This window comes from Lactuca serriola, chromosome 7 (genome assembly GCF_051521515.1).
Source record: "Lactuca serriola cultivar US96UC23 chromosome 7, Lser_US96UC23_V15, whole genome shotgun sequence".
Classification (NCBI taxonomy): domain Eukaryota; kingdom Viridiplantae; phylum Streptophyta; class Magnoliopsida; order Asterales; family Asteraceae; genus Lactuca; species Lactuca serriola.
The window spans coordinates 81,339,058-81,352,696 of NC_136414.1; positions in this window are offsets into that span (position 1 = coordinate 81,339,058).

Sequence of the window (13,639 nt, forward strand, 5' to 3'; positions counted from 1 at the left end):
TGAATGATATGACTTCTAGAGCTCGAGAGTGGGATATTGACTTAGAGCACATTGTTAAGAGGGAACCAGATCAGTTGCTTATAGTAAAGGGTCTCGGGAGGAGACCGTAGATTTTAGATCAGCTTCTGAGAGGCCAGCGGGGTCATAATCGGTGCAGCACTTGTGGGAAACTGCACAAGGGAGCCTTTTGTTCCAAGGGTTGAGTAAGTGTAACCCTGTGTTATCCTCGGTTTGTGTCTGAATTACATTTTCAAGCGATGTCATATGCCAATTGCATACCGAGAAGCATTAGTGAATAGTGATAGAGCAATCCCCTAGATTATGGGATTGGGAAAGTACAACGTCATCTTGGTTTATTCCAAGACTGAGGAGCAGCACAAGAAGCACCTGCGGGAGGTGCTAGAGACTTTGAGGAGGAAGATAATTTTCGCAAGGTTCTTTAATCGTGAGTTCTGGTTGCACGGGGTGCAATTTCTTGGGGTACCTCGTCAATCGGAAGGATATTCTAGTCAATCCGGCCAAGATAGAGGCCGTGATAAAGTGGGGGATTCCGATGGTCTCCAATTGAGATTCGGAGTTTCCTGGGTTTAGCGGGTTATTACCGGAGATTTATTCGAATTTTTAGAGTTATGTGATCTTTTGGATTAGCTAGTGTTGAAACACTAGCAATGGTAAGCGTGGTTTCTAGCAGATTGGTCATGGGTGGTGAGAAGGAGTGGGAATTCTTCCAGTTTTGTGTGTTGTAGGGCATTAGCTGAATCAAAGTGGGGAAGAATCACCCAAGGATTCAGAAGCGAGGCAGTTTTGAGACTAGGATAAGTTTCGCATCCTTATTGGGAAGGAAGATAGCCCAAGTGGTTGTATGGTTTGAGGATAGTGTGAGATGGAAGTCAGAAAAGTGTGTGATCGATCCAGTATCAGAGTGTTGTAAGCCTGCGGGTGTAGCCGTAGCATTCACTAGTAGTCAGATAGCATCAGAGTGTTGTAAGCCTGCGGGTGTAGCCGTAGCATTCACTAGTAGTCAGATAGCATCAGAGTGTTGTAAGCCTGTGGGTTTAGCCGTAGCATTCACAAGATTAGCAGATAGTACTAGAGTGATGTGAGTCTGTGGGTGTAGTCGCAGCCCTCACTAGGTTGGTAGATAGCGTGAGTGCGTTGTTAGGACGTAGAAAGATCAGTAGTACTCACCATTTCAGGTATAGCAGTAAGGATATGGAAATCCATGGATTGGATTTCGGAGTTTCCCAGACGGATTAGACATGGTTAAGCCAGTGATAAGACTGTAGAAGCGCCACTACAGAGAAGAAAGCAGAGAAGCAGTGGACTGCTTGAGGTCATTTATGACATAAGGCTACCAATGATCATGTAGCAATCGCGTTTAGCGTTCGGGCAGTTCAGTGTTTAGGCAGTTCAGTGTTTCAGGCAGTTTAGCGTTCGGGCAGTTCAGTGTTCAGGCAGTTAGAGTTTCAGGCAGTTTAGTGTTTTCAGGCAGATCAGGGATTCAGACAGTTTTGGGTCTCCATCAGTGATGGTATTTGAGGATCTCACGTATGATAACCGTAAGAGATTGCTAAGTAATTCTCAGACACCCACTGCGGGGTTCAGTTATAATGATTCAGTATGAGTGGTCTGTTAGGGATTCAGATCATCAAGAGATAGCAAACGTCAGACAGAGTACATGAGAGCTTGTTGCAAGGGATTAGTTCGCCTGCAGATGTTAGGGCTTTGTGATGATTGGTCATAGCTACCCTGAGAAGCTAGGGTGTGCCTAGGATGGTGATCAGGTTACTAAAGTGGTTTGAAGTGAAAGGAACGATAATGAATGATTTCGAGGACGAAATCTAATTTAAGTGGGGGAGAGTTGTAACGCCCTGTTTATTTAAATAAATTAATAAATGAAAGTTTGGGACTAAATTAAAAAGGATTTCGGAAGTCAGGGTTTGTTTGGTAGTTAATGGACTTAAATTGAAAATATTTGAAAGATTAAGGGTTTATTGGTAATTTAGGGATTTATTATATAAGGAAATTATGGGATCAGGGTTTAAAAGGTAAGCTTTGGATTTATGTTGAAAATAATATGGGGAGGAGGGACCAAAAGTGTATTTCTGGTGGTGTAGTTTGGTTGGAGTCACAGGATGAATCTGATCCCTTCATCCTCTCGTCAAATGGATGCAGCCAAAGATCTCGATACCCCTCCCTCCCTCTCGTTTAATGAAACAGCAAACCCTAACCCTACTATGAAGCATCAACCGCCTCCACCTTATTTCCCCACTCCAGCGCCACCGTCCCCTTCGCTGAGTCGCCACTGCCGCTACTCCTCTTCCGACGATGACCAACGCTGCTAGGGAGGTCTCCGAGGCTGGAGCACCTATCGTATCTGTTCCATCGCGTTTTGTTGAAGATATTGTCGGCATGCGAGCTCGTTGTGACGAAGGTTCTCTCCGGCAGCCGTTTCTCGTCTTGAGGCTGCCGTGTGGGTTACAGTTTAAGTCGACGCCATTGAGTGACTATTTTTTTTTATGGCTCGCGAGGTGGTTTCACCTAGTGGACGGTCCAGTCGAGATGGGGTTGTGAAGAACCACCATGGCGGCCGGCCATGGTGGTTATCGTCGTCAATGCCACCGCAGACGATGCTGTTCCCGTTGAAGTCGGTTCGTTCCCGGTCATGGGTTGTATGCTCGTGTGTTGTGTTGTTGCTTTCCGGTGAACCAACAAGAGGACCGCCACCACCTCACGGTGGTGGCTGTCACCGCAAGAGGTCGTTGCTGCCGTCGCCTTGTGTCACCACCGCCATCGTATGCCGCCAAGTGGGTGGTTGGTTTCCTTTTTCTGATATGAGTGAAGATATATGTGTTGCAGTTAATGTATGATGGGTGTGTTTTGGGTTGGCCGGAAAAGTTGAGGAGAGGCCACCACCACCACCACCGTGAGGTGGTGGCTGCCGCCTTGTATCGCCGCCAACCACCATGGTGTGGTTGTGTGTGTGTATTAGTTAGTGTGTGTGTTAGTGAGTGTGGATTATTTTGGGTAAAGTTTGTAATTGTAATTAGCATTGAATAATAAAAAAATAATAACCACCACCGTAAGGTGGTGGCCGCCGCCGTGAGCCGCCATGGACCACCACTACCCGAGGTGGTAGTGGGTGGTGCCCTGCTAGCAAACCCTAATGGGCTTAGAGATTTATTTTGGGCCTATTGGGTCGCGTTTGGATGAGGAACCCTAATTAGGGTTTAGAAAACCCTAATTGTGAGTGTTTGGGCCTTAGACTTATTGGACCCACTTTTGGGCCATTGAGATGGGATTATGTATTAAGCCCAATCACTCCATCTCACTTATCTAGTAGAGTAAAGAACTTAATGGACCAAGTCCTTAATGAGCTAATTGAGAAAATACTAATATTTGAGAGATTATCAGCACACACACGAGAATTATTTAATAAGTGAATATTAAATAATAATCATTGGCAGGAATTAATGTAAGCAATAATGGACTTAATGGATTAAGTCCCTAGTGTGTTAAGTCCTTAGTGGGTTAAGTAAGAAACACTTAACCCTAGTTATCATTTGATGTGAAACCCTAATTTCACTTGGGCTTTGTGTTGGGCCATCCGAGAATAATCAAATGGGCTAGAGTAATTAGTTGGGCTTTAGGGTAAGGCCCATATGAAGGATTGGGCCCAATTTGGAAAATTGGGCCATAGTTGGGGCCTAGATGGTTGTATGATATTGGGCCCTAGAATGATACATGTTGGACTGGACTGATCAATTGGGCCTTAAGGGATATCCATGTAGAGGTTTGGGCCCAATTTGGAAAATTGGGCCATATGTTGGGCTTTGATCCCTAGTTGAATTTGGGCCTATGGATTGGGCCTTGGGCTTGGGTAAGCCAAGCTAGGGGTAATGTAGTAATTATCCAAAGCATGTATTTTTGGTTATGTGTTAGAATCCAATTATTAATTGGGTGTTAATTGGTGTTGACAGTTCGGGAATCTGTCAGCCAGCAGCTGGGGTGGAGTCTGCGGGACTTCAGCAGTGTGGGATTGTGTCTACGGGACTTCAGCAGTGTGAGGTGAGTTTCCTTCCAGTAGGAACGGGTCTACGGCCACAATGCCGGCCCGTTTAGTTAGCAGTAGTTCCGGACTTCAGTCCGATGCAGTAGTTCAGTATGCTTGGTGTCTTTGTGATACAGACAGGGTATGAGTTATGTGTTCCGGACTATGGTCCGATGCAGTATGCGGTATATGTGTTTAGATTATATGCTATGATTATGTTATGCTATGTTCAGTTAGTTTTGGACTTCGGTCCGATGCAGTAGTTAGAGTGCTTGATGTCTTTGTGATTCAAGCATGTTTTGTGTTATGTGTTCCGGACTCTGTTCCGATGCAGTATGCAGTATATGTATTCATGCTAGTTGATATGTTTATGCTATGTTATGTTCAGTCAGTTCCGGACTTCGGTCCGATGCAGGGGACAAGGTCCCAATCAGTTCCGGACTTCGGTCCGATGCAGTTAGTTCCGGACTTCGGTCCGATGCAGAGGGCAAGGCCCTGGTTAGTTCCGGACTCCGGTCCAATGCAGTTTCCGGACTTCGGTCCGATGCAGAGGGCAAGGCCCTGGTTAGTTCCGGACTCCGGTCCGATGCAGTTTCCGGACTTCGGTCCGATGCAGTGGGCAAGGCCCAGTAGATGCTTTATATGTTATGGTATGGTATTTGGTGGTTTGGTGGAGCTCACTAAGCTTCGTGCTTACGCTTTTCAGTTTTGTTTAAGGTACTCAGTTTTTCAAAGGAGGAGCTCGGGAAGATTGCAGTGCACACACCATTTGTTCAGCCTGGGATGTTTATACTCTGATATATTTGACAGTTGTTTGGATAATTTGAGATAAATTCTTTATGACTCTTATATGACGTTTGATGAATATGGTTTTATTTTTATTTTTTAAAGAAATTTTCAGACTGTATTTTTGGGATGTTACAAGTTGGTATCAGAGCTTTGGTTTGAGGGATTCAGACATACTTGAGAGTGTGTCTGGACTCAAACTAAGGAAGTGGTATAGAGTTTTCAAAGAAAAACCATGGTTACAAAAGGATTTTGAGAAAAGAAAACAATTTTAGAAAAGTATAAAGAAAAGAGTTTTAGAAAAAGCAAAAAGAGTTTTGAAAAGATAAAAGGGTGTGGTGTATGCAATCAACCGAGCTCAAGTAAGTACTCCCAAATTACCCATACAAGTTATGTTATGATTATCAGTTCCAGTTTCAGTTTCAGTTTCAGCTCCAGTTTCAGTAGAACAGCATGCTAGAATAGGACTAAGGATCTAGGATGATGCCTTATGTGCCTGCTTTATGTGTTTCAGCTTGATAAGAATTTCATGCTAGTAATGAGTAGACAGTAGTAGGATAGCCTGTGTAGGTTATGCCTAATAGTATGAGCTTAGCATTGTATGCTAGTACAGTTTCTCGTTATGAGAATAGTTTTGCCTGAGTATGTTTCCTTTATCCGAATGCTGCTTGCTTTGTGCTTTGTGGGACTCTGAGTGATGGGCGTTAGCCATTAGGTGAATACGTCACACCACATGTGATCAGGGTTGAATAATCTCAGAGTGTTGGATTTGGCCCTATTGCGCAGCTCTTGTTTAAGTCCAACCGTTGTAGGGACGAGACTTTTACTCGAAGGATTATCCGAGCCTCATTGAATGTGATGGTATTCAGGTGGTGGCTAATTGGCATTACAAGGAGGCCTTCAGCAGCTGAGGACTGGTTTAGGTGGAGTCAGAAGTTCCCTTAGGAAAGCCTAGGAAGATAGTAGCAGAGATCAGTAGCAGTAGAGTGACTTGGTGGAGTCTGAGGAAAGTACGGATAGATGTGGAAGGTAGTATGGGCTCGTACTATTGAAAGCAGAGGATCTGTACTCGAATCAAGGAAGGCTGAGATGAATCCAGGGAACTTGTAGTGTGTGAGATCCCTCGAGATTGGGTGAGTATTGTGATGTTAGTGATGGCAGGTTGCCGAGTATAGTGACGCTACGTGGTAGACCAGATGGTAGTTCTGGTGTCGACAGGGGATCAGGCTCGGACTCTGGAGCCGGGCAGATTGATGATCAGATGAGAGAGTTCATTTCATTTGAGAATTTTGCGCAGTATCACTGACCAGACTCCTGTGATCCTCAGTGTGATCAAGGAGGGCATTATAGAGATTTGTGATGAAAGGATGAGTGCATTTTGCACTGAGATAGTAGTCATGATAGAAACCCATACGTTGATGTTTCGAGAATTCAGAGTTTGTGAGGCTTTAGATTGTCATGGGGGTTAGGGACCCCGTTGTTAGCAGTAGATGGTTGGTAGATGTTGCCAACACTTTTTGTACCAGACGTTGTCTCGAAAGGAGACAAGATCTGACTTACTTCCTATCTCCTGAGGGTTAGAGCACGAGATTGATAGGAAGTGGTTGGTAGTGAGTTGAGTGATGACGTGGTTGATGTTATGCCATGAGATGACTTCCAGACCAGATTATGGGCAGAGTGTGCCCAGGCGATTAAGGCGCAGCAGTTGGCACAAGAGTTGTTAGATCTCCACTAGACGACTAAGATTGTGGTAGAGGTCACTACCAAGTCTCAGGAAAGAGCTTATATGGTACCACAGTATGTAGCAGATGAGGAAACGAAGAAGGTAAGTTATCAGAACATATTGTAGAATGATAGCAGGGAGATTGTGAGTATCTCGAGGTGCAAGACCCTGAATGATATGACTTCTAGAGCTCGAGAGTGGGATATTGACTTAGAGCACATTGTTAAGAGGGAACCAGATCAGTTGCTTATAGTAAAGGGTCTCGGGAGGAGACCGTAGATTTTAGATCAGCTTCTGAGAGGCCAGCGGGGTCATAATCGGTGCAGCACTTGTGGGAAACTGCACAAGGGAGCCTTTTGTTCCAAGGGTTGAGTAAGTGTAACCCTGTGTTATCCTCGGTTTGTGTCTGAATTACATTTTCAAGCGATGTCATATGCCAATTGCATACCGAGAAGCATTAGTGAATAGTGATAGAGCAATCCCCTAGATTATGGGATTGGGAAAGTACAACGTCATCTTGGTTTATTCCAAGACTGAGGAGCAGCACAAGAAGCACCTGCGGGAGGTGCTAGAGACTTTGAGGAGGAAGATAATTTTCGCAAGGTTCTTTAATCGTGAGTTCTGGTTGCACGGGGTGCAATTTCTTGGGGTACCTCGTCAATCGGAAGGATATTCTAGTCAATCCGGCCAAGATAGAGGCCGTGATAAAGTGGGGGATTCCGATGGTCTCCAATTGAGATTCGGAGTTTCCTGGGTTTAGCGGGTTATTACCGGAGATTTATTCGAATTTTTAGAGTTATGTGATCTTTTGGATTAGCTAGTGTTGAAACACTAGCAATGGTAAGCGTGGTTTCTAGCAGATTGGTCATGGGTGGTGAGAAGGAGTGGGAATTCTTCCAGTTTTGTGTGTTGTAGGGCATTAGCTGAATCAAAGTGGGGAAGAATCACCCAAGGATTCAGAAGCGAGGCAGTTTTGAGACTAGGATAAGTTTCGCATCCTTATTGGGAAGGAAGATAGCCCAAGTGGTTGTATGGTTTGAGGATAGTGTGAGATGGAAGTTAGAAAAGTGTGTGATCGATCCAGTATCAGAGTGTTGTAAGCCTGCGGGTGTAGCCGTAGCATTCACTAGTAGTCAGATAGCATCAGAGTGTTGTAAGCCTGCGGGTGTAGCCGTAGCATTCACTAGTAGTCAGATAGCATCAGAGTGTTGTAAGCCTGTGGGTTTAGCCGTAGCATTCACAAGATTAGCAGATAGTACTAGAGTGATGTGAGTCTGTGGGTGTAGTCGCAGCCCTCACTAGGTTGGTAGATAGCGTGAGTGCGTTGTTAGGACGTAGAAAGATCAGTAGTACTCACCATTTCAGGTATAGCAGTAAGGATATGGAAATCCATGGATTGGATTTCGGAGTTTCCCAGACGGATTAGACATGGTTAAGCCAGTGATAAGACTGTAGAAGCGCCACTACAGAGAAGAAAGCAGAGAAGCAGTGGACTGCTTGAGGTCATTTATGACATAAGGCTACCAATGATCATGTAGCAATCGCGTTTAGCGTTCGGGCAGTTCAGTGTTTAGGCAGTTCAGTGTTTCAGGCAGTTTAGCGTTCGGGCAGTTCAGTGTTCAGGCAGTTAGAGTTTCAGGCAGTTTAGTGTTTTCAGGCAGATCAGGGATTCAGACAGTTTTGGGTCTCCATCAGTGATGGTATTTGAGGATCTCACGTATGATAACCGTAAGAGATTGCTAAGTAATTCTCAGACACCCACTGCGGGGTTCAGTTATAATGATTCAGTATGAGTGGTCTGTTAGGGATTCAGATCATCAAGAGATAGCAAACGTCAGACAGAGTACATGAGAGCTTGTTGCAAGGGATTAGTTCGCCTGCAGATGTTAGGGCTTTGTGATGATTGGTCATAGCTACCCTGAGAAGCTAGGGTGTGCCTAGGATGGTGATCAGGTTACTAAAGTGGTTTGAAGTGAAAGGAACGATAATGAATGATTTCGAGGACGAAATCTAATTTAAGTGGGGGAGAGTTGTAACGCCCTGTTTATTTAAATAAATTAATAAATGAAAGTTTGGGACTAAATTAAAAAGGATTTCGGAAGTCAGGGTTTGTTTGGTAGTTAATGGACTTAAATTGAAAATATTTGAAAGATTAAGGGTTTATTGGTAATTTAGGGATTTATTATATAAGGAAATTATGGGATCAGGGTTTAAAAGGTAAGCTTTGGATTTATGTTGAAAATAATATGGGGAGGAGGGACCAAAAGTGTATTTCTGGTGGTGTAGTTTGGTTGGAGTCACGGGATGAATCTGATCCCTTCATCCTCTCGTCAAATGGATGCAGCCAAAGATCTCGATACCCCTCCCTCCCTCTCGTTTAATGAAACAGCAAACCCTAACCCTACTATGAAGCATCAACCGCCTCCACCTTATTTCCCCACTCCAGCGCCACCGTCCCCTTCGCTGAGTCGCCACTGCCGCTACTCCTCTTCCGACGATGACCAACGCTGCTAGGGAGGTCTCCGAGGCTGGAGCACCTATCGTATCTGTTCCATCGCGTTTTGTTGAAGATATTGTCGGCATGCGAGCTCGTTGTGACGAAGGTTCTCTCCGGCAGCCGTTTCTCGTCTTGAGGCTGCCGTGTGGGTTACAGTTTAAGTCGACGCCATTGAGTGACTATTTTTTTTTATGGCTCGCGAGGTGGTTTCACCTAGTGGACGGTCCAGTCGAGATGGGGTTGTGAAGAACCACCATGGCGGCCGGCCATGGTGGTTATCGTCGTCAATGCCACCGCAGACGATGCTGTTCCCGTTGAAGTCGGTTCGTTCCCGGTCATGGGTTGTATGCTCGTGTGTTGTGTTGTTGCTTTCCGGTGAACCAACAAGAGGACCGCCACCACCTCACGGTGGTGGCTGTCACCGCAAGAGGTCGTTGCTGCCGTCGCCTTGTGTCACCACCGCCATCGTATGCCGCCAAGTGGGTGGTTGGTTTCCTTTTTCTGATATGAGTGAAGATATATGTGTTGCAGTTAATGTATGATGGGTGTGTTTTGGGTTGGCCGGAAAAGTTGAGGAGAGGCCACCACCACCACCACCGTGAGGTGGTGGCTGCCGCCTTGTATCGCCGCCAACCACCATGGTGTGGTTGTGTGTGTGTATTAGTTAGTGTGTGTGTTAGTGAGTGTGGATTATTTTGGGTAAAGTTTGTAATTGTAATTAGCATTGAATAATAAAAAAATAATAACCACCACCGTAAGGTGGTGGCCGCCGCCGTGAGCCGCCATGGACCACCACTACCCGAGGTGGTAGTGGGTGGTGCCCCGCTAGCAAACCCTAATGGGCTTAGAGATTTATTTTGGGCCTATTGGGTCGCGTTTGGATGAGGAACCCTAATTAGGGTTTAGAAAACCCTAATTGTGAGTGTTTGGGCCTTAGACTTATTGGACCCACTTTTGGGCCATTGAGATGGGATTATGTATTAAGCCCAATCACTCCATCTCACTTATCTAGTAGAGTAAAGAACTTAATGGACCAAGTCCTTAATGAGCTAATTGAGAAAATACTAATATTTGAGAGATTATCAGCACACACACGAGAATTATTTAATAAGTGAATATTAAATAATAATCATTGGCAGGAATTAATGTAAGCAATAATGGACTTAATGGATTAAGTCCCTAGTGTGTTAAGTCCTTAGTGGGTTAAGTAAGAAACACTTAACCCTAGTTATCATTTGATGTGAAACCCTAATTTCACTTGGGCTTTGTGTTGGGCCATCCGAGAATAATCAAATGGGCTAGAGTAATTAGTTGGGCTTTAGGGTAAGGCCCATATGAAGGATTGGGCCCAATTTGGAAAATTGGGCCATAGTTGGGGCCTAGATGGTTGTATGATATTGGGCCCTAGAATGATACATGTTGGACTGGACTGATCAATTGGGCCTTAAGGGATATCCATGTAGAGGTTTGGGCCCAATTTGGAAAATTGGGCCATATGTTGGGCTTTGATCCCTAGTTGAATTTGGGCCTATGGATTGGGCCTTGGGCTTGGGTAAGCCAAGCTAGGGGTAATGTAGTAATTATCCAAAGCATGTATTTTTGGTTATGTGTTAGAATCCAATTATTAATTGGGTGTTAATTGGTGTTGACAGTTCGGGAATCTGTCAGCCAGCAGCTGGGGTGGAGTCTGCGGGACTTCAGCAGTGTGGGATTGTGTCTACGGGACTTCAGCAGTGTGAGGTGAGTTTCCTTCCAGTAGGAACGGGTCTACGGCCACAATGTCGGCCCGTTTAGTTAGCAGTAGTTCCGGACTTCAGTCCGATGCAGTAGTTCAGTATGCTTGGTGTCTTTGTGATACAGACAGGGTATGAGTTATGTGTTCCGGACTATGGTCCGATGCAGTATGCGGTATATGTGTTTAGATTATATGTTATGATTATGTTATGCTATGTTCAGTTAGTTTTGGACTTCGGTCCGATGCAGTAGTTAGAGTGCTTGATGTCTTTGTGATTCAAGCATGTTTTGTGTTATGTGTTCCGGACTCTGTTCCGATGCAGTATGCAGTATATGTATTCATGCTAGTTGATATGTTTATGCTATGTTATGTTCAGTCAGTTCCGGACTTCGGTCCGATGCAGGGGACAAGGTCCCAATCAGTTCCGGACTTCGATCCGATGCAGTTAGTTCCGGACTTCGGTCCGATGCAGAGGGCAAGGCCCTGGTTAGTTCCGGACTCCGGTCCGATGCAGTTTCCGGACTTCGGTCCGATGCAGAGGGCAAGGCCCTGGTTAGTTCCGGACTCCGGTCCGATGCAGTTTCCGGACTTCGGTCCGATGCAGTGGGCAAGGCCGAGTAGATGCTTTATATGTTATGGTATGGTATGTGGTGGTTTGGGGGAGCTCACTAAGCTTCGTGCTTACGGTTTTCAGTTTTGTTGTAGGTACTCAGCTTTTCAAAGGAGGAGCTCGGGAAGATTGCAGTGCACACACCATTTATTCAGCCTGGGATGTTTATACTCTGATATATTTGACAGTTGTTTGGATAATTTGAGATAAATTCTTTATGACTCTTATATGACGTTTGATGAATATGGTTTTATTTTTATTTTTTAAAGAAAATTTCAGACTGTATTTTTGGGGTGTTACATTGGGAGCCTGGTGAGCATATAGGGTTTTCGACCCACAATAATATAATTATTATATTCAACCATTAAACAATCAACCCAATTACCCATCACCATTATCTTCTTTATTTCTTAAGGTTTTACCCTATTAATCAACTATCCTTCCTTCATTCATTCCTAAGGATTGACCTAAGGAATTAGCACAAGCTTCCATTTCTACATAAGGCGCGTCTGCCAATATTATCCTTTAAGCGCCTCTGCCAGGATTACGTCATACACTATGAGGCGCGACTGCCAGGTTTATGACATTCTCTTTTAGGCGCATCTGCCGACATTATCTTATAAGCGCATCTGCCAAGATTATCCTATAAGCGCATCTGCCAAGATTACCCTATAAGCGCATCTACTATTGTTACGACAATCTCTATTTGGCGCGTCTGCCAAGATCACGACATTTACTACTTGGTGCATCTATCGATATTATTCTCAAGCGCATCTCTACCAATATCATTCTTAATCATCATTCATACCTCATCATTTTATCACATACCAACTATCTCATCTACCCATGTTCTACCCAACATATTTGTAGATATAAAATACATATACAGTTTAACTCATTTAAAAACTATATAAAACATTCATTCCATACTCATCTCAAATAAACAACAATATATAAACACATAGCACGTATTTTATAACAAATACTTCATATTTATGTGTTAGAAGAAAGTAACCACACACTCTCCCAAACATATATACTTAATACATTCAAACAATACTTGTATTATACCCGTGTTTATGAAAGGGACTATACACCCACACGTATAAACAACTTTATATTATACACATAGCACGTATTTTATAGAAAATACTTAATATTTATGTGTTAGAAGAAAGTAACTACACACTCACTTGATCAGAAGATGATCGGACAGCACTACGGCTTGTAGAAGTAGTATCTCTCCGCAGATCTGGAAGATCTTCACAAAAATCGAACTTCTCGCGGGCAGAGCTTCGGCTCGGGAATCACGCTCTTTAGGATTCTCGGGGCTTCGGATCTTGCTTCGGGACTCGGGAATGATACCGGGGCTTCGGGGTACTTCTGGCATGCAAATCGAGGTAAAACGGGAGAGATAAGAGAGAAAATAGCAACCCTAAACGGCTGGCCCTTCAAATCTTATTATAAGGCAAATTTGGCCCTTGCCACGTCGTGGCAACCTTTTTCCACGTCGTGGGCTTGGTCGTCACTGCATGCGTTATCCCAAGTTGCATTTGGGGGACTCCCGGAGGTGTCAGGAGACTTGCCACGTCGTGGCACTGCTTGCCACGTCGTGGTCTCTGACAGTTTTGGGGTTTCGCGCCCCGAACTTCAGAAATTCATAACTTTCGCATACAAACTCCGTTTTCGACGTTCTTTATATCGACGCGAAGGTGAGATTATGCTCTACAACTCTCGTTTAGACTCCATTGGCTAATTTTGACTTTATTTTTAATAGATTATAAGTATATTACTTATATATTATCTTTAGTAGGCCGGGACAGGAAAACTCCGTTATAAACTCATAACTCCTTCATCTGAACTCCATTTTCGTCTGTCTTTTTATCGTTGGACTACTATCGAAGAAATCTTCGACTCTCGTTTAGATCACTAAGGATAGATATCTATCTACCTTAAATTCACTATTTACGTCGCGCTGGGTCGCGCTTGGTCGTGCCGGTTCTGTCGCGAAACTTCGACAAGTCATAACTTCTTCGTTATAACTCGGATTTCAGCGTTCTTTATATGCACGGAAACCTTGTGACATATACTACAACTTGGTTAAGATTAATCCTTATAAATAATCTTCCATCAAAAAGTCATTTTTGATGCTTATCGTCTCTAAATTGACTAGCCCTAATCTACGGGCGTTACAACGGCCCAAGCATAGTCTTGGCCGTAAACTCCCCTTTTAGGCT